The sequence below is a fragment of the Dipodomys ordii genome, unplaced genomic scaffold (assembly GCF_000151885.1).
Source record: "Dipodomys ordii isolate 6190 unplaced genomic scaffold, Dord_2.0 Scaffold50, whole genome shotgun sequence".
NCBI classification, from domain to species: Eukaryota; Metazoa; Chordata; class Mammalia; order Rodentia; family Heteromyidae; genus Dipodomys; species Dipodomys ordii.
In genome coordinates, this window is record NW_012267266.1 from 4445204 (window position 1) to 4470211 (window position 25008).

Genomic DNA, 25008 nt, shown 5'->3' on the forward strand with positions numbered 1-25008 from the left:
GTGGCTTTTCTTTTCTTTTTTTTTCTCCCCTTGAAGGAGTAAATGTAAACCTGGGTAGGAAGTAACCCAAAGAAAAGTAACCCAAAAGACCACGTAGACAGAACTTAAGTAGAAAGAAAGATTTATTGCCGGCAGAGCTGACAAGGCCAAGTTCTCATGAGGAAAGGGAGAAAATGGCGCCGCCTGGCTCCTTGAAGACCCTTTTTAGATCAGGGTGGAAGTGGGAGGCACCTCACCTACTGCGCAGGCGCTGCCATCAAGGGTGGAGATTAGGTCTGTGAGGTGGGCGTTTCCTTATACCCCTCACTTCTTTACTTTTACAAGTGCTCCAACATTCAAAAAGCAACATTCCCAGAAGAAGTTTGAAAAAGTTAAGAATCTGTAGAATTAGATGTCTAAAAACAAGAAAAATGTTGGACATTTAAAAATGCCTCAATTAGAGCTTGTGATCTTTTCTGGTGGAGGCTGTGGGGTCTGTTGGGGTCTGCGTCCTCCATCCTGTCGAGATGTTTCAAAGCTTTATTAAAACTGTCTGGGTCCTACTACACCCATGTTTACCAAGAGATCTGCGTAGAGATGGGGTTGATGGCCTTCATCCTATACAAGATCGGGAGTGTTGATAAAAGAAGTAAGGCTTTGAGCCGGGTGCCCACACTCATGCCTGTAATCCTAGCTACACAGGAGTCTGAGATCTGAGGATCGCGGTGCAAAGCCAGCTCGGGCAGGAAAGTCCGTGAGACTCTCATCTCCAGTAAACCACTAGCAAACTGGAAGTGGAGATGTGGCTCAAGTGGTAGAGCGCTAGCCTTGAGCTGAAGAGCACAGGGACAGTGCCCAGGCCCAGAGTTCAAGCCCCATGACCGACCAAAAAAAAAAAAAGGCTTTGAAAGGTTCCACTTCTGCGCCTTCTCACAGCCGTCATTAACCTGCTCCTTTGAGTGCACAAGGTGAAACACCACTCTGCCTGCATGTTTAAGCAAGCTTTGTTATACTTATACTTGTATTTTATATGACATGAATAAACTGTGTCTGTGAGATACAAAAAAAAAAATCTTCATTTAAGCAAGTCTTGAGTTGAATTCATGTTTGAAAAGAAATATCCTGAACTTGGACTTGGGTGGTGAAGGTTTCCAGGTACTCTATGAATGACAAGACACATGCCAGCCAATTCTGGCATCTGTCCTGTTTGGTTTATGGTAATTTTATAAATAGCTCTTAAGCCCACAACTCTTTGTTTTCTGTAATAGGCTATTTAATGCTTTCTAAATGGAGTAAATACTCCCTGAATGATTACATATTCAAGTATTTGTTCCCTATAGAGAAACCAAGTATGATGGGAATCAGTGGTTTAGCAATGCAGCTGTGGATCTTTGGGTGGCTCTGGAACCTGTAAGTTATTTATTGGCTCTGTACTGGCTGTGCCCAGAGGTAACCATCCAGCATCACCATGAAGACAGTGTGAACCCCAGCAGCTGCTCAATGGGTTTAAACTGACACTTATCAGCCTCCAGCTCTTCTACTAAACCCACAAGTTTTTCCATCCCAGCAACTTGCTGATCTCATGCTTCACCTGTTTAAGCATGTATACAACATGATAACTGAATACAGACTTACAGAGGCATCTCTCAGAGCCTTTTTCTAACATCTGTCCAGCTCCTTTGGCGTAGATGAAAAGGGCTTTCCATGGTAGGGCAAGGTCTAAGACACTGAAACCAGATCCAGTGACAGAATTTCTGCTGACCCCACCAGCTGAGGATGATGACGAAGAGGCAGCCATTTCCTCTAGTAAAATTCTCACTTCATTCAGTGCCTTCAGTCTTACAGTTTCATCTCCAGAGCCAGGCAGAGCTGTCAAGTTTACAACATAGCTTTTCAATAATGAGAAGATTGAAACTAAAGTCAGGAAAGCAGCTCCCTCTGCATTAGCCTAAAAAAAACAAAACAAAACAAAAAAACCAAAAACAAAAAAACTAGGAATTAACCAAAGATGTAGAAGACCCATATAGTGAAAACTTTAAATATTTGAAAAAGGAAATTGAAGAACATTTAAGGAAATGTAAAGATCTTCCATGTTCCTGGATTGGAAGAATTAGCATCATGAAAATGGCAATACTGCCAAAAGCAGCTTACAAATTCAATACAATACTCGTCAAAATTCCAACATTTTCAATGAGATAGAAAAAGCAATCCAGGGCTGGGAAGGTGGCTCAGTGGTAGAGTGCTTGCCTTGCATGCATGAGGCCCTGGGTTCGATTCCTCAGCACCACATAAGCAAAAGTGGCTCAAGTGGTAGAGCGCTAGCCTTGATCTAAAGAGCTGAGGGACAGCGCCCAGGCCCGGAGTTCAGACCCCACGACCGGACACCCCCCCCCAAAAAAAAAAGAAAGAAAAAGCAATCCAAAAATTCATATGGAATAAGAAAAAGATCCCAACTAGCAAGAGCAACCCTTAGTGGACAGAATAGTGTTGGATTCTATTACAAAGCTATAGCAATGAAAACAGCTTGGTACTGGCACAAAATGGACCAGTTGAACAGAATAAAAATCAGAAATGAACCCACAGACCTATACCCATCTAATATTTAATAAGGGAACCAGAACATAGGATGGGGAGGAAGACAGCCTCTCAACAAATGGTACTGGCAAAACCGGATATCCCCATGTAGAAAACGGGAATTAGATTCTCATATATGTCCTTGCACCAGCATCAATTCAAAATGAATCAAAGACCTCAATGTAAGACTTGAAACCATGAAACTATTATAAAAAAGGATAGGGGAAACACTAGGGTTCCCGAGTACAGGTCGAAATTTGCTAAGTAAAAATCTAGGAACACAAGTCAGGCATTGGTCGCTCACACCTGTAAACCTACTCAGGCGACTGAGATCTGAGGTTTGTGGTTCAAAACCAGCCCTCGCAGAAAAGTCTGTGAGACACTTGTCTCCAGTTAATCACCAGAATACTGGAAGTCGCACTGTGACTCAAGTGGTAGAGCACTAGCCTTGAGCTGAAAAGCTGACGGACAGCATGCAGGCCCAGAGTTCAAGCATCGTGACTGAACCCCTCCCCAAGGGAAAAAAAAATCCAGGAACACAACAAAACAAAGGCTTGATAAATGGAATTTCATCAAACTTAAAAGTTTCTGCACAGCGAAGGGCATAGCTAAGCTAAATAGCCCACAGAATGGGAGATTTTTACCAGCTATACATCAGACAAGGGCCTAATGTCAAGAATATACTTAGAGCTCAAAAAATTAAATTCTCAAAAATTAAACCCTTAGAGAAACAACCGAATTAATATTTAGAGATTTCTCAGGAGGTGAAGTACAATGTCCAGTAGACACATGAAAAAAATGCTCATCATTTCTGACCATAAAGGAAATGCAAATGAAAACACTGAGATTCTACCTCACTGCAGTTAGAATGGTCACTGTTAAGAAAACAACAAATGCAGGCAAAGTTGCTGTTAAAAGGGAACTTTAATACACTGTTGGTGGGAATGTAAGCTTCCTTAACCACTGTAGTAAGCAGTATGGAAGTTCATCAAAAAAACTATAAACATAGAACTACCCTATGACCCAGCAATCCCACTCCTGGACATTTTCCAATAGAACACAAATTACAGCAAAGCTACCAGCACAACCATGTTCATTGCTCCTCAGTGGATGAATGGGTCAAGAAAATGTGATATATACTCACAGTGGAATTGCACTCATGTATTAGAGTGACACTGTACCATTCATAAGGAAATGGGAAAACTTGGAAAAAATTATATTAAGTGAAGTAAGCCAGATAGATCCAGAGAAATAAAGATTGTACTGGAAGTGGCCCTGTGGTTCAAGTGGTAGGGCACTAGCCTTGAGCTCAGGAACAGTGCTCACACCCAGAGTTCAAGCCCCACAACCAACCAAAAAAAAAAAAAAAAAGATTGCATGATTTTCCTCATATGTAGCGGATAGACTCTGTAAGTAAAGTAAGCAAGCATGTTGGATGGTATGCAAGTGGTTACAGATAAACTTACTGAAGTATAATAGACTCTATGGAGACTTCAAATAGTAAAATCTTTTGGAAAGACTAGATGAAAACCCAACAAAATCAACACCAGGAAATAGGTACATGCGAGAGGGGATTGGTGCCAAGAGGAGGGGGGCAGATTAATAAAGAGGGGAAAAGGGCGAGAATGCAGTCAAGAATTCCTTGTATATACCACAAAATGAAGAAAAAAAATAGGGATGAAAATGTTGAAGGAGTGATTAATCAAGAGGCATTGTATTTATAAAGTGCTTTGTTAAATGACATCTTTTTTGTACAACTAAAGACAATACAAATTTCTTTTAAAAAACATGGATTCAAAAATACCTTAGAAAAATATATAGAGAATAGCACTGTAATAGGTGAGAGATGAAAAGTGATTTTGTAGGGCCTCAACTGAACATCATGGAGAAGGATCAGTCTCTTCCATCCCCAGTGCTCATGCACAGAGGTCCTGCAGAGTCCAGTGGTATTTTTATGGCGGAAACGATGGATAAATTGTATTATCAGGTTCAGAAAGTGTGTTAGTCATAAGAAAAGAGATGACCAAACTGAGCTCTGAAGGATTGTGGGCTGCACCTATTTAATAGTACCTGCTTTGTTCTGTATTGAAGCAAGATTTATCTGATATTTTAAATCTTTCATAGAATATACCTACCGAAGAATGAGTCCTACTGATCTGGGGCCTGAATAAAGTCACGGGGAGCAATACAACTGTAGGATAAAAAGTATTTTCTTTGTATTAGGCACTCTTCAGTTCCTGTTGTTTTCCTATTCCCCTTGTCTTAAATTCAAAGATGTTGCAGTTTTGCTTTCTGTTTTTGGTGGTATGCTTGTAACACTTGTGGAGCTCTCTCAATTCCCTACTGGGCACAGGAATTGGACTGGACTTGAAGTTGAATTTCTTTTGGAGAGAAATAAGCAGGGCATCTGGCATCTCCTTCCATTTTGCTTGTGTTACAGAAGAGGCCAAGAGTCCCTCCCTTTGCAAGTAAAACAGAATGTACTTTCTTAAAACTATTCAAATATCACAGTTGGACTCAATTATCTGCAGAAATAGACATATAAAAGAAAAACTTACAAGGAGAAATGGGTACCAAATAATGAGCTGTCTTTTTGGTAGTTTTATCCTCCATTCCTTTTCAAAGCCATCTAGTTAAGTCTGTGTCTAGTAAAGAAGTGGAGATGATGTAAAAGAAACAAAAGTACTTACAGATTATTGAGGATAAATTTTCAGTGTCAGTGATCATATACTTTGATTTTGTCAGCAGTGCAGCTTGCCCGGGACTTACCAAACTTTATCTCCTTCTTACCAACTTCTCCCATACTGCCAGTGGATATTAAGTATGGAAAGCTTGCCTTAGGAACATCAGCTGTTCTCAGTCTCTACTCCTGCCTTCCTGTTGCTGGAGCTAAACTAGATGTCTCTAGTCTTATAGCCTATTTTCCCCCATTCTAGGCTTTATTCAGGGCTACTGTATTGCTAATTATAGCCTAAAATAAGTTTCTGCCAGCGTAGTGCTTTAAACGCCACCCTATTCATTATCTCATAGTTTATGTAGGTCAGAAGTCCAGACACTGGTTAGCTGGGTCTTCTGTTGAGGGCCTTATACTCTGAAGCCAGGGTGTTAGCCAAAATGTGTTCCTTTTTAGACTAGGGGAAAATTGACATTCAAGCTCATTCAGGCTGTTGCCGTTAAGTGTTTGCAAACCATTTTTAGAAGTCAAACCTATAAGTTAAAGGTTAAATGCAGTTATCTTTTTAGTTGTTGTCAGTTTTCTAGTTGGCAAGTTGTACCATTTTTGCATACTAAGTATTAAGTGTTTGTAAGTGCCATTTCTCTAGTTTTACCTTCAAAGTATTTATAAACTAATAAGAAATGCTGTGTTTTAACTATAGTTTTACTTTACCTTTCTAGTATAATGGGCAAAGTTGAGATTGTTTTGTAGGGTTAAAAAGTATTATATTTCTTTTTCTATGAACTGCCTGCTCATATCTGTGGTTGTTTTTCTGTAGGACTGTTTTATTTCTTTATTTTTAAAAAGTTAATGAAATTAAGTTTGTCTATGATATTACTTTCCCCATTTTGTTCTCTTTTTACTTTGCTTATGACTTTTCCCATGCATTTTTACTTTTTATACAACTGTTTTTATTTTGGAATAATCACATTTATTGATGTTAATTGTTTTGGGATTTTGAGTTATCAAGAGGAAAGGTACTCTTCCATCATTGGGTAGTTGGTACTTACGTGGTTTCACTTTTTAATATTTAAATATCTGAGTTGTTTGGAATTTTTCTGATATATAGGTATAAGAAGTAGAGTTAACTTTATCTTATTCTGTTCACAATACTGCTTATTAAAAAATCTTTACTGACATATTTTAGATGCTACTTTTATTATATTAAATGTCCATATGCAATTAGGCCTTAAAATTTTTTTTTCTGTTCCATTGGTTATTCTATTTACTTGTGTGCTAGTACCAAGCCATTTTAGTTGTAAAAGCTTTGTAATATGTTTTATTGTCTTAAATCTCCTTCTAGTTTTATTTTTGTGCACTGTGTGTGTATTTGTATATGTCTACATAACATTTGAGGTTGTAAAATTGGTGAGCTTTAAAATAGACCCAAGAACTGGCTTTTGAGAAATTTCAGTTCATAAAAGTCAGGTAGAAGAGAATAAGCTGGATACCTGACAAGGGAGAGGCCCTAGAAGCAGGAGGTTAGTCCAAGGTGTTCAATTCTCAACAGTCAGGGTAGAAAACCCTTCAGGGCTGAGGTACTGCTCTCCTGTGTTAAGTGCTTTCAGGGAATCTGAAATGCATTAATGGCTGTTCTGATTAAAAGAAGGGTATGTGCTTGGGGTGAGTTGGGAGGTGATGAGGTCAAGTGTAGACAACTTTTGAGAAATGAAAAAGGTGATAAGGAGTATAAGGATGTTTTTCTTTGTTTTCTTAATTTGGGATAAAATTCGTACAGTATAAAATTAACTCCTCTAAAGTATGTTCACTGGCATTTAATATGTTCACGATGTTGTAGAGTCCACTGTCTCTAGTTCCAAAACTTTTTCTTAACTTCATGCCCATTAAGCAGTTACTAATCCTGTAAGCAACCTCAAAGCACCTTTCTCTGTTTATAAATTTACCTGTTGGATAGTTCATATACCTTAAATGAGAATCATACAATATGGCCTATATTCCTTTCTGTACTGTCCTCTATTCCTTACTGTAACATTGCCCTTTTGATTCTATATTTTGCCTGAACTGCATAATATTCCATTGCATGGATCTTCCTTCCTTCCTTCCTTCCTTCCTTCCTTCCTTCCTTCCTTCCTTCCTTCCTTCCTTCCTTCCTTCCTTCCTTCCTTCCTTCCTTCCTTCCTTTGGTCTCCTTCCTCCCCTCTTTTCCTCTCCTCCCCTTCTCTTCCCTCTCTAACTTCCTTGCTCTCTCAAAGAAGAAACTGGAGACTATACATAAATGCTGATAGAAAGACTCCAGTATACAGAGCCAAGTGGAAGGTTGAGGAGAACAGAGTAGGGTTTTTTTGTTCCAGTCCTGGGGCTTGAACTTAGGACTGAGTGTTCTTCCCTGAATTTCTTTGACTCAAGGCTAGCACCCTACCACTTCTGGCAATTCGTGGCAGCGGGGCCGGTGGGGGTGGGGGGACTAGTTAATTGAAGATAAGAGTCTCATGGACTCTTATCTGCTTGGACTGGCTTCAAACCGTGATCCTCAGATCCAAGCCTTTTGTGTGCTTAGGATACAGATGTGAGCCACTGTGCCTGACTTAGGTAAGGTTCTTGAAATGATGGACTCCATCCATTTGCAGGTGGAAAGCTGAAGAGACCCCATTAACAGTGTATTGCTGTATGAAGTAGAAGGCCAAACTTTAGCTCAGCATGGGATCAAAGGTTCCAGGGAAGGGTAGAGGGTGTGATATGGTTACAGTTGGTAAGTAACACTGGACACTTTTAACCTTTACCACTGCGTAGCAAAAGGTCTTTGGGGACTGTTTTTTCTATTGCTTATTTCTTCTTCCAAAATGATGTTTTTCCATACTCAGACCTTGAGGTTCTACCTCAAAAAGAATCCACAGGTATTGTAGCTTTACATGTTTAGAAAGCTTTTGGGAAGTATGGGGAGTTAGGGTCTCTTGAAGCAACTGGTCAGATAATGGTTGGAATACAGTATTTTTTTTACTAAGGATCAACCTCTATGAAAGGAAAAGGGAGGAGCCAGATTGAGGAGAGGAAGAAATCAGATTTCCATGTCAGCTCATTGACGCTTTGACAATTCCAGTGAGGAATTCTAGAGTGACCATTGTACTTCTGGTTGTCCTGAATTTGGCCTAAATGTACTACTTTTATGTACCTGTGTCTGGTTCCGTGACCAAATAGATGCTTTGTCCAGAAGGTCATAATCTTTAGCAAAGTACCTATAACTAAGGCAGGAGAGCTGAAGGCTGTCTGCTGACTGAAGCAAGCCTTTCCTTGAAAGAGAGTCTGGATACAGATGCCACAGTAGAGGCAATCTAGCTGAGAGCCCAGATGAAACACTTATATCATCACACACAGGAAGAAAACTTCCTCAGAAGAGCTCTTCCATCATTGCCTCAGAAGTTCTTATAAAATGAGCTGAGGGACAGGAGATTGGGTGGGCTGGTAGAGCTGAAACTAGAAGTTATACTCTACTTCTCAGGTAGAATGAGAGCCACAGTGTTTGAGAACAGGGGCATACATTCCCGTGGGGAGTGAAATCTCACTTATTAGAAAAGCTTTATTCACATCCAATCAACTGTCCAGGAATGTTTGGATTTTGAAAATGTTTCATGGCTTCACTATTCTTTGTCAGATAGATGGCAAAAAGGAAAGGGCACCTAGTCAGCAGTCAGCAAATGTTTGCTGAACAAGTGAATGAAAGGGCCATTGTGAAAAGAGCAGTAGCAGCAGGAAGCAGAGGGTCAGATTCTTTGTCATCTTTTCAGAGGAATCTCCTCTCCAGCAGTAGCAGCTTAGCTCAACAGGCATTTGGTAATTGCTCAACACGGAAAAGAAGGGTGAAGGATAGAACCCAGGTAGAGGCAGCATTTCAGGTACAGTGGAAGGTACCCTAGTTACTGTAGACATGAATGCCAGCTGCCTCAACTGACTTGTAGAAGGAGAGAGAGAGTGGGCAGTTGGTAGTAGATGGGTGGCTGGACATTTACTGCATGTAAACTACTTGGGTGGGTGGAGGAGATGATCTGGTAACCTTTCCTAAAGAGGCCTTTCCCTTCTCTATTATTTTGTGACCTTGGTGCAAAAGAGATTTTCTCTTTAGCTTAATTCTTCCTATATCCTGAAAATCTTCAGAATACATACCTACTTCCTGTGATTCCCCTTCTTCTGGCAGCTTCCCCACCCCCACAGCTTCACTCTTTCACCTCTGTCCCTTCTTTACCTAGAACTAAATTAAATAACATGATTGCCCTCCTACTCTGATCCACTGATTGCTCCCATTTCCAATAGCTGCTTCTTTCATCTTGAGGAGCCAAGCCTATAGGCTGTCAGTCCCTAATTTGTTTCTTATAATCTTTCAATGTCCTTGTAGCTTTTCTCACACAGCAGGGACCTCATGGCACCTGCCATTTGTAAAATAGTATTTCTAGCTTTCTTGATTTCCTCATCTTGCTTTAGTATGGGTAAGGAGAAGAACAAAAGCAGAATAGTGGAAGAGGAATAAAAAAGTGGCTTTTGGCTGGTAAGTTACAGGCCCAGAGACTGAGCTAGAATTAATGTCTGATTGCTGAGGAGTGAATTGGTACTGGGAGAATGGAGGGAAGATGAAATAATTTATTATTTTAATAACTCATTTATATAGAAGTTAGATTCAGCAAATTGCTTCTACATCTGTTATTTCACTGGAGTCCACTCTTAACTCTTTCTGACTCCTTTTCTTCCCTGTACTTTACAGATAAAGCCACTGTCATAACATCAATACTGTCTTTTTTTTTCTCTCTCTCTTTTTACTCTAAGTACTTTCTGGCCCTAACTCCTCATTGTCATGCAGATGACTCCCAAACCTGTATTTCTAGCCTTTGCCATTCTATTTGCCATTGCATTCCATATGTGCATGTGTGTGTGTATACACACATATACATACATACACATGTATATGGAATATAAAACGTTTAGCTGCTCTTTTTTGCTCTCTATATGCACACATGCATGCCTGTTTGGTGCTATACGTAGTCCGTACACAGCCATTTTACCCATAACATTTTCTTTTTATTTAATCATGGCATCATCATTCTCCCAGTCATCTCACCTGGAAAATTTGGCATGTTCCACTTCCTTTCCCCTCAAGCCCAATCTCATCAGTCACCTTACTTTGCCAGGTTCTGACATTTATTTTCAGTCCTACTGCTTTCTCTTGTTCTCATCCCATGACTTGTTTCTGAGTTACAGTAATAGGTCCTTACCCAGATTTTTAAATTATGAACAGATTTGCTTCTAGCTGCATCTTACATATATTTACCATCACACCATTCTTTTTAAGCTAGTTTTTTTTTTTTTTTTTTAAGGCAGAGAACAAGACTGGGGCTTGCTTGCTTGCAAATGCTTTAGCACTTGAACCATACTTCAAGCCCTTTTGTTGTGATTATTTGTGAGATAGGAGCTCTCTTTTTGCCTGAACCAACCTGGACCACAATCCTCTTAAAGAAATCCCCCAAAGAAATAGAAGTGATTTCCTACATTTAAGATTTGCCTTACATGGGGCTGGGAAGGTGGCTCAGTGGTAGAGCACTTGCCTTGCATGCTTGAGGCTCTGGGTTCGATTCCCCAGCACCACATAAGCAAGAAGAAAAAAAAAGCTGGAAGTGGCACTGTGGCTCAAGTGGTAGAGCACTAGCCTTGAGCTGAAGAGCTGAGGGACAGCCCCAGGCCCAGAGTTCAGGCCCCACGACCGGACCCCCCCCAAAAAAAAAAAAAAAAAAAAAAAACATTTTCCTTACAATCTGAACTGGAAGCCCAATCATTCTTCCTCTTAAGATCCTATACTCATCTCATCTCATCTCTCAATAATCTTTTAGCCATGAAACTACTTCTATTTCCCCTGATTAGTTAGTGCCTTGGTCATTCCTTCCTACCTGCCTTGTTCATGCTACTTTATGTCATATAGCTCTTCTCCACTCTGTACTTCTTTACTCCCTCACCTATCAATCTAAATAATTTATACCTGTTAAAATACTATGGATTGTGTCCATTGCAGTACATTACAGTGACACTTATATAGATAGGGTGGATACATATGAGCTACCAAAGAGTGATCCTTGAGGTATATTATTGCTAGTGAAAAAGTATGTTATGGCAGGTGCAGGTGGCTCAGGTCTGTAGTCCTAGCTACTCAGGAGGCTGAGATCAAGAGAATTTTGGTTTTAAGCCATATAGTCATAAAAGTCCACAGATTTCAAAAAGCAGGGCTGGCAGCATGGCTGAAGTCATAGAGGGCTAGCTGAGCAAGTAGCCAATTTCATCAGCTTGAAGCCCTGAGTTAAAATTCCAGCCGAATAAGCATGAAGCCCTGAGTTAAAATTCTAGTATATTCAAAAAATACATTTATACATTAATTTTATAATTATACATTTATATATGTAAACGGTATTTATAATATGATTCCATTCTTGAAAAAATATTAGTACTAATAAACGTGAATGGCTATTTAGAGAGAAAAAACTTTTAAAACTGCCTTGTTAATAATTATCCTTGAACAAAGGTGGTAATTACAGGGATTTGGGGAGATTAAATAGCCCTCCAACACCTGACTTTTAAAAAATAATGGTTGTACATTTTTGTAGTAACCAGAAAACATAAAAACAGGGGGAAAAAGTATGAAAAAGAATGCTCTGCAGACTTTAGTATATGTCTCCTCCTTAGGTTCCCACAGTGACAGGTCTCATATTATCTCACCTTCCACACCCTGTTGCATGAACCTCACAGCAAACCTCACATTGTATTAGTTTATGGATTTGCCTCACTCCCTCTTTCCTGCTCCTGATTCAGGATGATTTGGTATAATTTGAATTCTTAGGCCCAGTGTCTATGCTCAGCCTCTGTTCCATCAGTATTTATTGAGCTTGTCTGCCATGTCTCAGGCATCTCTGGGCATTGTAGGCCTTCCCGGGCCTGGAGTTTTAGAGGGACTGTAGATCCTGTTCTTTCCATGGCCAGAGCTATATGACTGATGGGGTTGATCGATTGGCCTTCTAATTCATTATCAGCTTCTGACTAGGATGCCATTGATTATGATTGGTAAGGATGCGATTAGAAGTCTCTTGTGTGTTTGTATTGATCTTGAGAGGAATCTTTCTATATAGCAACCTAGGATTTAATCTAGTATTAGATAAATTCAATTCAGCATTTCATCAAGACACAAGTCACTGAAGTGTGGAAGAATGATAGGAAGGTTTTTGACTGTGTTAGGAACTCTTTATCAGTCTAACCAAATACCCCAAAGAAACACATGTTTGTTTGTTTGTTTATGTCCTGGGGCTTGAACTCTGGGCCTGAGTGCTGTCCCTCAGCTTTTCAGCTCAAGGCTAACGCTCTACCACTTGAGCCACAGTGCCACTTCCTGTTTTCTGGTGGTTTTTATTGGAGATAAGAGCCTCAGGGACTTTCCTGCCCAGGCTGGCTTTGGAACCACAATCCTGGAATCTCAGCCTCCTGAGTAGCTAGGATTACAGGCATGAGACACCTGAGCCCGGCTTGTTTTATTTATTTTTTTTATATATTTTATTGTAAAGGTGATCTACAGAAGGGTTACAGCTACATAAGTAAGATACTGAGTGTTAGGTAAATTAAATCGGCAGCCGAGGAAAGAGAGCACCATTGGTATGCAGGCAGGAAGAGAAGTTTATTCTATTACAGAACTGCTACAGGTGAGAGAAGGTGTGGCCACACCAGCTATACCAGGGCCTAGGACCTTCCCTCAGTCCAATGGGAGGCATGACTGGGGTCAGCCCAGGCTGTGACCTCAGAGGGGGAGGTGACTACTTCGCTGGGACTTAGCTGAGGATAGGAGGCTAGGCCTTGCTTGGCCCAGGGCAGACATTGCATTGAGTACATTTCTCTTTGAACAGTGTCACCGCCTCCCTCATTTTCTTCCAGCATTTCCTCTCTAGAGCCCTTTCCCCCAAGTTGTGTACTTCATTTCCAGTGTCTAGTGAGTATCACAGCTGAATTGGTTCACTCCCTGCCCCACCTTTTCCCTTACCTAAATAAGATAAAACTTTTAATGCAAGACAAAGAGATCAAAAACAGCAACAAAAGGGAATAAACCAAAGAAAAAGAAGAACCAAAAATAGTATAATAAAAAGCCTGTTTCCATTTTTTGGAGTTCATTTTGATAAGCATCATTTTATATGATCATATGCACACAGCTATTGAGCCCTTTTGATCTTAAGAATATCCTCCTTTGGTCTTACTATATGAATGTTTGGAGTGCTGTTTAATCAACCATGTCCAAGTGTAATTTTTTTTTACTATCCATTGAGTTTACTTATAGATTTATAAGCACATTCTAATTATTACAAATGAGAGAAACCATGCAGCCTGTGTTTCTTTGGGTGTGGATTACTTCACTTAATATAATTTTTTCCAAGTCCAAAAGAAACAATTTAAAAGAAGAAGGAATTTATTTTGGCTCATGATTTCAGTTCATTGTGGTGGGGAGGGTAGAGCAGAGTACCTTATTTCATGGCTAGAAAGCAGAGAGAATGCATGTACTACCTGGTGGAGTTTTCCCCCCTTTTATTCCATCCAGATTCCCAGCCTATGGAATGATACCACTTTTATTCAGGATAGGTCTTCCTCTCTCAGTTCTTTCTGGAAACACCCTTATAAATGCATCATTTTACTAATATCTTAGGTGCTTCTTTATCTTATCAACTTTTACTAATTTTACTAATATCTTAGGTGCTTCTTTATCTGTTCAACTTGACAACCAGTTTAAACTATCACATTTTCCACTAGTCCCGTTAAGGTCCCATTAAGGTCTCTGCTAAACTTCAGTCATGAAGTCATGTTTGCTTTGTAGAGCCTGTAGGCCCAATATCAGAACATAGACTATGCTCTTTGTCTCAAAGAACTTACAGCACATAGTGAAAGACTTTCAACAAGCTTTCTTGGGCTAGGCAGGGGAGATATTGACAGCTAGTTAGAATTTGATTATTCCTGTGGTGCTGTCAGGCTCAGCAGGTCCTTCCTTAGCCTGGCATAGACACAAAGAGAGGAAGCAATGTCATCAGTGCACTTTTAAAAATCAGACAGATCTAACTGGGAACTCAGTTTTTCTACCAGTCTGAAGGCTGCTCTAGGGATCACTGTGAATTCCATCCTGGGAAGGCGGAGCAGACTCCTCCCTCTTTTTGATTAAGTCTCCACCCAGTACCAGTCACCTAGGTAGTGGTACACTTGGAGGCAGTCACCTCATCCCTCCCTGAGGTCACATCCTGTGTGGCCACACCTTCTTCTGCCTCCCGGCCTAGATAAATCCTGGCCCTGTAGTAGTTCAGAGCTTTTAATCCTATTGCGTGGGCTTCCAACGAGACCGAAGGCAGCCTGCAAATAAAACTTTTCCCTTGCCTGAATACCATGTTGCTGCTCTCTTTCCTCGGCTACCAATTTAAAAGGGACAAGTGCTTGGAAATTTGGTGTTTGGTAAACATATGTTGAATTGAATTAGTCAGAGAATTTTGTGCCCAGAAAATTCTCATCTGTGAAATGGGAATATGTATCTCACACAATCTCTGTGGAAATTAAGACAACGTGTATGTAGCAACTATTCTAGTGCCTAGCACCAAGAAGAAATCGATAACTACTATTTTCCTTGTCTGTGCCCTTTTTCCTCTTAAGAGTTAAAGTCTTCTTACTCTGTACATATGTACTGGTTACAATAAGAATGGTTTGGGATTGACCTTTTTTTTTTTTATAGGCAGAATGAACTTTCTCCCTACTTTGAGTTGTCTTTTAAGGGAGGTTGTAGCCCTTGTAGCTATCAGTGTCATCTACAGAATCTGCTATTCTCAGCAGTGCTTTCTAGTGCAGCCGCAAGGGAGAATGGAAAGAGCCAAAGACAACGTGAAGTTACTTGAGCTCTTTATTATCTATTCCCTTCCCTTTCCCTTCCTTCCCTTCTCCTTCCTTCTTCCCTTTCTCCTCCCCTCCCTTCCACTCCTTTCCTCTCCCTTCTTCCTTCCCTTCCTACCTTCCCTTCCCTCCCCTCCCCTCCTCTCCTTTTTCCTCTAGTACTTAGTAGTACTAGGGTTTTAACTGAGTCACTTGCTACTCCCCTCCTCTCCTTTCTCCTCTAGTACTTAGTAGTACTAGGGTTTTAACTGAGTCACTTGCTACACTGGTGCTCTCCACTTGCATCGTACCTCCAAATATGTCTTTTGCTGGTTATTTTGGAGATTGTGTCTAGAGAACTTTTCTGCCCAGATTGTCCTCAAACTTTAGTCTTTCAGATCTCAACGTCCTGAGAAGATAAGATTATAGGCAAGAGTTATTCTGGGTTATTAAAATTAACTTGAAGTCTCTGTGGGAGCATCAGCCAGACTTCCCATCACTGACAAAATACCTATTATGAGCAACTTAAAGGGAGGAAGGATTCATTTTGGCATTAAGTTACAGAGGCTTATGGTTAGGCAGAATATGAGGGTAAGGAGAGCAAGTGGCTGCTTATTTACCTCATGACAGAAAATAGAAGTGGGGAGAGAGGGAAGAAAGGAATGGGCTAGGAACAAGATAAATCTCCCCATTAATCTACTTCAGAGGCCCAACTTCGTAAAGTTTTTACAACCTTTCAAAAATAGCACTTCTACCTGGAGAATATTTCATATCATATCAAACCATATCAGTGGATATGGAATTAGAGGAATATAATGGAATGCCACCTTGGATACTTTTATTGAAAGATCTAACTATTAACTGTAATTGCAGTATCCCGGTAACCAAGAGAAGAACAAATATAATGATGAGTTATATAATTATCTAATAAAAACCCACTAAGTATCTTGGTTGTCTGCCAATAAAATAGTCTTTTCATGATACTGATAATAATGATCTAAGAACATTTTTATTTTTTGGTGGTACTGAGTTTTGAATGCAGGACTTTGTGCTTGTTAGAATACTACTCTACCACTTGAGCCACACTTCCAGCCCAACTTTTTGCTGGTTGTTTGGGAGATGGAATCCAGTGAGCTGGCCTAGTTCTAGTCTAATTTAGACTGGCCTTGAACTGTTAATCCTGTAGACATCAGATTTTTTTTGTAGCTAGGATTACAGGCATATAATTAGTTGTACTAGGAGAGGTTTCATGGTATCAGTTCCACACCTGTATAAACAGTACGGTGGTCAACCTCCTCCCTCTTATTGCTTATATATCTCTCCCATTCTTAAAACAGTTTCAATAGGTCTCACTGCTCTGTTTTCATGCATCCAAATAAACTACTTTGATCCTGAAAGCAGTTTTATAATAGACATTTCATCATCTACTGTACAATGTCTATAACAAAGCTGATTCAGATAGTGAAGGAATTTTATTATTTAATTAATTGTTTAATTTGCAATCTGTTCCTTATAAAACCCGAGTCCATACAAGAAAGGATTCTCTAAGTTTTGTTTTTAAGACTTGAGTCTAGAATATTACATGGAATCCCCTTACCTGAATAGATAAGCTTGTTCTTAAGATTGCCTTCTTCAGGCTGGGAAGGTGGCTCAGTGGTAGAGCACTTGCCTTGCATGCATGAGGCCCTGGGTTCGATTCCTCAGCACCACATAAGCAGAAAAAATAAAAAAGCCGGAAGTGGCGCTGTGGCTCAAGTGGTAGAGTGCTAGCCTTGAGCTGAAGAACTGAGGGACAGCGCCCAGGCCCAGAGTTCAGGCCCCACGACCGGACCCCCCCCCCCCAAAAAAAAAGATTGCCTTCTTCATATGTCTTTTCTGCAAGGTTGGTTTTTGTCAGGGATTGGATAGTAGTCAGATTAAGACTGAAAACTCTAGCCAAGGTTTAACATAATCCAGCTAGTCAAATGTTTGAGCTTTCTAGACAACCTCATTTCCACAGCTCTTCATATGGAATGGTTTGTTTCCTTTTCTTTTTGTTGTTTTTGTTTTTGTTGTTGTTGTTGTTGTTGTGGGTCGAGGGGATTGAACTCTTGGCCTGGGCGCTGACCCTCAGCTCTTCAGCTAAAGGCTGGCTCCCTACCACTTTGAGCCACAGCTCCACTTCTGGTTTTTGAGTGGTTAATTGGAGATAAGAGTCCTATGGGGACTTACCTGCCCAGGCTGGCTTTGAACTGTCATCCTCAGATCTCAGCCTTTTGAGTAGCTAGGATTACAGGTGTGAGCCACTGGCACCTGGCTTTATGAGTGTTTTTGCTCAAGGCTAGCACTCTACCACATGAGCCATACCTCCACTTGCAGCTTTTTGGTAGGCGATAAGAGTCTCATAAACTTTCCTGCCCAGGCTGGTTTTGAACCTTGATTCTCAGGTCTCCGCCTCCTGAGTAGTTAGGATTACAACCATCAGTGCCAGCCAGATGTTGATTTTTTTTTTTATTTAAAAAATCTACTTGGCATGGTGGTGCACACTTAAAATCTCCACTAGCATTTGGGAGGTTAAAGCAGGAAGAGTACAAGTCTGGGCCATTATGGACTACATATGAGACACTGTCTTGAAAAGAAAACACATACACCAAATGTTTTCATTAGTTTGTCCAGTAAGTGATAAAATCCATATCTAGACAATTTTATATACGTTCAGTTTTTCTCTGTGTGTGTATGTGTGTATATGTGTTTAGACATTCTCATTATGTATTTCATGCTGACCTCAAACTTCCTTTGAGGTTTCCTCCCTCCCTCTCTTCTCTCTCTCTCTCTCTTTCCCTCTCTCTGTCTCTGTCTCTCTCTTTCCCTCTCTCTATCTCTCTCTCTTTCTCTCTCTCTCTGTCTCTGTCTCTGTCTGTCTGTCTGTCTCTCTCTCTCTCCCTTTCTGGTGGTACCAGGGTTTGAACCTCAGACCTGGTATCAGCTCAGCTTGTGTGCTCACAGCTGGCAATCTACCATTTGAGCCATGTCTCTAGTCTTGGCTTCTGGGTACTCTTGTCTCAGTTCTCTAGTGCTAGCCTTACAGATAGACACCCAAATGCCTGGTGGCTTTATGTGCATTTTTAATTGGAACAAAGGACATAATTTGCAATCTGTTGTCATGTATAATAATATTTGTCAGCTTCTGCTCCGTCCATGCAATCAACCTCAAAGGTGGTATTGGCTCTCACCTACCTAAATTCTTTTTTTGTGAAATCAGAAGTATACATAGAGACTTGAGAGATAAGCTTTCTCATACTGCTTTGGTTTTCTTTGCTTGAAACTACAAAGTTTGATGAGAAAGAAAAAACTGTTATCTTGGCACAGCCAGTACTCATTTGCTAATAGAGATAATTTGTTTATATGTCATAAATGAAAAGTCCACAAGGCTGTATATAAATAAAGTGCTTATGAAGTGATTTTCTTTGTAGAACCTTTTTGTTTCAGATAATTTCTTAAGAAGTTATTCTGAACAGTTTAATTTTCTATGTTCTTTTTGCAACTGCCAGAACTAAAGAATCCAAGTCAGTCCCTTTGCCCCTCATTAGTAAGTTACCTTCTGTCCTGTCCCTCCATACCTCTGAAAGGGTTCTCTGAATTGTTTGGGAGGGCAGACCATTCTATAGTTGTTTTTATCTGTTATTTATGTTTGCATTCAATTATACTCTACCTTTCTTTCCATTTTGGAGATGGCCTTTGAGCATTTTTTTTTCAAGGAATGGGTATCTGTTAAAACAGTTAGCTCTGGAGAGAGGGGTATTACCCATAATTCCTGTCCTCAGATGAGATGTGTTACTAATAGATCCCTGTTCTCCTATCTGTCCCTCTGGAGAGCCACTGCTCTTGTTTACTCTTTGGCTCTGGGTCTCTTAAATTGGAACTGGCAGGAGGCACTCAATGTTATAAAACAGGTTTGAGTACCCTAGAGGGATCTCTGCTGCAGGGCCCCAGGAATCCAGCTTATATATCTGCTGCCTATCATGCCTTTTTCACCTCATATGTCCCTGGATTCTCAGTATTCTAAACACATACCATTTGTGAAATGAAGATCAACAGTGTGCTATTAGATATGGCAGTTATTAGTCATTTGTGATTATTTTAATTAAAACTAATTATAATTCAAATTCAGTCCCTTAGTTTTACTAGTTACATTTCAAGTGCCTTATAGGCACAGGGGCTACTGTAATGGACAATGTAGATATGGAACATTTGTCATTACACAAAGTTCTGTTATACAGCACTGCTCTAGAAATTGGATGGCTGAAGCTAGTCTATCATCATTGACATCTGAGGAGGAAGCATAACATCCTCCTCAACTCTTGGTCTCTTCAATAGTTGCTTGGTATGGTAATCGTCATTTGCCTACTTTATTATAGTCTTTAATTACGCTGTAATCTCAGCTACTCAGGAGATTGACTCAGGAAGATCACTTGAGCCCAGAAATTTGAGACCAGCTGACATAGAAAGTGTTACATATTTCTAGTTAGAGCCATGGGAAACAGTGCCAGGTTTTCTGTCTGTTGCTGTCTGGCATTTTATATGAGAACCATATGGTAATAGTCCTATAAGGAATGTGAAGAATCTACATCAGGTTGTAAGGCCGAACTGTTTAGCAGAAAGCCACACCTGACTATATGGCTGGCCTCCATGGTCTGAGTCTTGCCTTCTGCTGCTGCTCTGATTTTTCCTAGCAGGAAGCAGTGGACAAAGTAGGTCTGGTGATATCTGGAGGCTTAGCTGAGAGATATGTGGCTTTCAGGACACATATTGTAAAAATCAAGTTTAAAAGATTCTGGAGAGCTGGGCGCCGGTGGCTCTCACCTGTAATCCTAGCTACTCAGAAGGCTGAGATCTGAGGATCGCAGTTCAAAGCCAGCCCGGGCAGCAAAGTCTGTGAGACTCTTATCTCCAATTATCCACCAGAAAACTGGAAGTGGCGCAGTGGTTCAAGTGGTAGAGCACTTGCCTTGAGCTGAAGAACTGAGTGACAGCACCCAGGCTTAGAGTTCAAGCCCCATGACCAACCAAAAAAAAAAAGGCTACTCCATTTTTTAAATTTGTATTATAAAGGTGTTTTTATTGTTATAAGTGTATAGAAGGGTTAAATTTACATGAGTCAGATAATGAGTACATTTCTTTTTTGGCAGTGTCATCTCTTCTCTCTCCATTTTTCCTTTCCATCCCCCCTCACAAATTGCATAGTTCATTTTCCACATTGTGTTTAGTGCGTACCACTGCTGCATTTGTTTACCTTTTGTCCCTTCATTTCTATGTCCCCTTACCCTCCTAAAGAAAGATAAATGAACAAATAGGACAACAAGAATACAAAAGTACCAATAAAGAAGAAATCTCTTGGTTCCATTTCCTGGTGTTCATTTTAATATTATTTTACATGATCAGAGGCACATAGGCATTGTGACTTTCTGTTCTTCCCCTAAGAGTATACTCCTTGGGCTCACTCTGTGTGTGTCTAGAATTCTATGTAATTTATCATGTCCCAGGTATTTTAGTCTAGCTTTTGCATATGAGAGAAAACATGCACTGTTACAACTCCATACTTTTGTTTTTGACTTCAGAAATGTCAAAGAAAATTAGGAAGTATTTTTTTCCATTTTGAGTTTGTCCTTTAGTATTTCTAGTATTTTTTTTTCAGGCCAAGGGAATTTGGTCAAATATTAGAAATAAGAATATATAATAACCAAATATTGTTTGCTATGTACCCAGAAATGTGAATGAGAGATTTCCTGTGGAAAAATACATTCACATTGCATAATTGGCCCCGAGCCTGTGCTATTGTCTCCCAGGTCATCTTTAGATATATGTCTTCTTTTTCTGTGCTTTAGTTTGTGTTAAAGGGAATGACAGCAGAAAAGTATACTTGATACACAGCAGTCTTCATAGCCTGCCTCCCTTTCTCTCAAGGAACACCAAAGCATTTCCCAGCATATGCTGAAGATTTTATCTAAAGGACTGACTTTCTGTGGGATTTGATTGGTAGGACTTGGGGGAATATGGATATTAGAGATTATTGTTTTGTTTGTTTTCTCAGATATGAATATATCAGTGACTTGGCGCTCCTATATAGAGTATTGCTCACTGTGCCCTTGGCACAGCTTGTGTATAACTTGATTCAGAGAGAAGACTTTGGGAAAAGTTTTGCTTGTTATGTGGTAAGATGCCAATTTTTGAGATCAGGTGGTTTGGTGAGAAAGGCTAGGGATTGAATAGTACATTCCCAGAGAAAATTAATATGATTGCTAGATAGAAATCAAAATCCGGATAAGAACACTTTAGGGAAATCGAGTTTTGTCGTAGACTGGGTCATAGTAAAGTATCTAAAAATGTGAAATAAGTGTGTAGTCTTAGGAACTGGATGATAGAAATTTGGAGGAAATTGAAATGTAGCAGTTTTATACATTTTTATAGTTTGGAAGTTATTTTGGAACCAAAGAAGGAGTTATGTCTTTTGTACATAAAGATATTATGCATTAAGCTATGTGAAATTCCAGAAAAATTTAGGAAACAGCTTATTGAGTATAGAGAAGGGCATAGTTAAAGAATTAGAATTAGGCCCAAGGGGAAAATAGTTTTTATAGTGGTAGTTCTTTCGTTGCTCAATTTGGGTCACAGTAGTCTTTGAATAACAGTGACCAATAGCCATATATTGAAGGGAAATTGATTTCTTAGTACACTGTGCTGAAATAATGGGATGGCTATAAACCTGACCTTTTTGACATCATGTCTCTAGTTCTTTGAATATCTGACCACTTGTCCTAGGAACAATCATTTAGTCTTTTAAATGGAGGGACTCTGAGAAGCCCAGAGATTGAAGAGCTTGTTTGTGGGATGGGACAATGCACAAATGACTGTATCACTATCAAGCTTTTGCTGTTCCCAAAGTCTATATATTCAGTTTTAGTGACTTTCCATGTAATGTATTTGACTTTTAGCTTCTGTTGCTAAAGTAATGGTAACATATTCTGTTTTCCATTTGTTTATTTATGGTCTTGTTTTCTACCCTAGCAAAACTTGATATAGGTAGCAAAGCTTTAGAAATGTACACATACCAGAGTAATAGATAACTCTGATTTTGTTACAAGGCAATAATTTAAGTTGGCAGGTTTAGCTGATAACATAAAACACAAGAGAGAAATAGGATCAGTTTATAAATGTCAGCAGAGCCCCTGAGAGTGAGTTGCTGTCTTAGAACTGACTCCTATACTATTGTTTTGTCTATTATATTATAAAGTGAAATAAACTGATGTCTGTGAAAATCTGGCAGACTGAGATTAAAAGAATAGGTCTGTAAATTAGCTGTTTCCTTTAGGTCACTTTAAGCAACTTCTAGAAGGAATTAAATGACAGGACATTAGAGTCTTTGGAAGGACCTGAGTTTAGCTTTTCTGGAAGCTTTTTCTTTGATGTCTGGAAAGTAGCTTGTGGAAGGTCATTGCAGGTTCTGCAATAGTCATACTCATTCAGAATGATGGGACTGTGAAATATTTTAGTGATTTGATAAAACAAATCAGTTTGGTATAATGGAGCATTGACATACAAGATCAGCATCTCTCATATGTAAAATAAATATTCCTGCTTTACCTTGACATTTATTTCCCATAAACACTCTAGCATTTGTGGAACATTATTTTATGAATGTGCTTTATTTCTTCTGATGTGCTGTTACCGATATCTGAAGAGCCAGGAAAATGGCAGAGACTAGGAACAGTTGGGCTTTAGGGAACTAGTTTCAGTTTCACAAAGTTAGGAGTAGACATAAAAACAAAGAAAAGGTAACACTTTCATGTATTTCAGTGACTGCCACACACAGAAAAGTTGTTGGATTATTGCTTTTCCTCTATCAAGCAGGTTACACTGAGGTCCTTGTTTAGTAGTATTTTGTCCAACAATAGAAAAATAAAATTCTAGGATCTAAAATAATGTTAATGCCATGCTTCCATTCTCCTATTTATTTTATTTTAGAGGTTTCTGTGGAAAATGTTTGTAGACTTTAGTTGGTGATTTGTGCTTTTTAGTCATAATAGGCCCTGGACATTATATATAACCCCAAGATGCTTAGCTTTGAAGGAACAATTCCTTCGTATTTTTTAAACTGCTGACACTGCCACTCCCCCTCCCCCCACCCACCAGTAGCAGTATGGGAACAAATCCTCCTGAAGTACCCATTCTCTTCTACTCTGTCTTTCATGGTGCAGATTTGATGGACAAATTAGTTTGTCCCTTGAGGGGTCTGCTCAAGGTCATGTGGAAATAAAGACATTATTATTGAACCCATTGTCTTGTTTATAATTAAAAACAAGGCATCTGATCCCAGATACATGGACTAACTCTTTGTAGCCATAATCCCAGAAAAATATCTCTTATATTTTGGTGTAAATATGCAACTTCCTTTTTTTTTTGTTGGTCATTGGGCTTGAACTCTGGGTCTGGGCGCTGTCCCTCAGCTCTTCAGCTCAAGGAGAGCACTCTACCAGTTGAGCCACAATGCTACTTCTGGTTTTCTGGTAGTTAAACAGTCTCTTGGACTCTTCTGCCTTAGCTGGCTTTGAAGGTGATCCTCAGATCTCAGCGTCCTGAGTAGCTAGGATTACAGGTATGAGCCACTGGTGCCCAGCATGCAACTTATATTTGATTGGTTGAATACATCTTCATTTGCAGGAAGTGTTAGATTGTGTCTGAATAATGTATTTGATTATAAACCTGTGGTATTTGGAGTCATTACTTCTTACAGTGTGTTTATGTTGTGGGTGTATAATTTATAGTAGACTTTTGTAATTATAAAGAACAAACCAATTGTTGACTGTCTCTTACAATTAGAAAAGTTCATTTATGCCCCTTAAAATATACTGATACAATTACCTCTCTTTATTTTTAAGATATGTCACATTTTGTATAATACAAATTATTAATTGTACAATTTTATATACAATTATTGTACAAGTATTTTTATAATACCAAGTATTATAAAATATGTCTGTGATTTTTTTTTAAAAATTTTTTTGGGGTCCGGTCATGGGGCCTGAACTCTGGGCCTGGGCGCTGTCCCTCAGCTCTTCAGCTCAAGGCTAGCGCTCTACCACTTGAGCCACAGCACCACTTCCGGCTTTTTTCTTTTTGCTTATGTGGTGCTGAGGAATCGAACCCAGGGCCTCCGGCATGCAAGGCAAGCGCTCTACCACTGAGCCACCTTCCCAGCCCAAAATATGATTTTGAAGTAATTTATTTTTTTATGCCCAAAGGATTGTGTATTTTGTTTTGAAAAGTAATCATGCACTTAGCAACATTTAATTACTCTAGAATTTAAAAAAATCTAATATGAAAAATGATATATGCTTACTATATACTAATAACTATAGAAATATGTAACTTAGGAAGTATAAGTCCTTTTAACTCTAATTTACCAGAGACAACACATTTATGTAGGCTCTTAAAAAGTCCTTTTCATTAGCCAGGTATTGTGATCTATACCTATAATGTCAGCATTTAGGAGGCTGGTGTTAGGAGGAGTCAGAAGCCAGCTTAGGGTACATAGTACTATGACTCTTGCCTCAAAAAAATCATTTTTAATTATAAGAGTAAACAAATACAGAAAATAATTCACTAGTGAATTATTACAAGGTAAATTCTCTATCATTTTTTAATATTTTGGCTGTATTTTATGAAGAGATGTTCTCCTTCATACACTTTCATTACCCATTGGTACAATTCACAAAGGTAGATTGAATGGTCTTTTTCCTTATTTTTTTTTTTTTTGGTCGGCCGTGGGGCTTGAACTCTGGGCCTGGGCACTGTCCCTCAGCTCTTCAGCTCAAGGCGAGCGCTCTACCACTTGA

At 39.5% G+C, this 25008-nt stretch overlaps 1 protein-coding gene and 1 pseudogene across 3 annotated transcripts in view; one reads left to right on the top strand and one right to left on the bottom strand.

The window, feature by feature from the left end:
- The window catches only part of Sil1 (SIL1 nucleotide exchange factor), a 278466-nt gene that overhangs the window by 130541 nt on the left and 122917 nt on the right, over nucleotides 1–25008 (top strand). The window lies entirely within an intron of this gene.
- LOC105988602 lies at nucleotides 1443–1777 on the bottom strand (annotated as a pseudogene).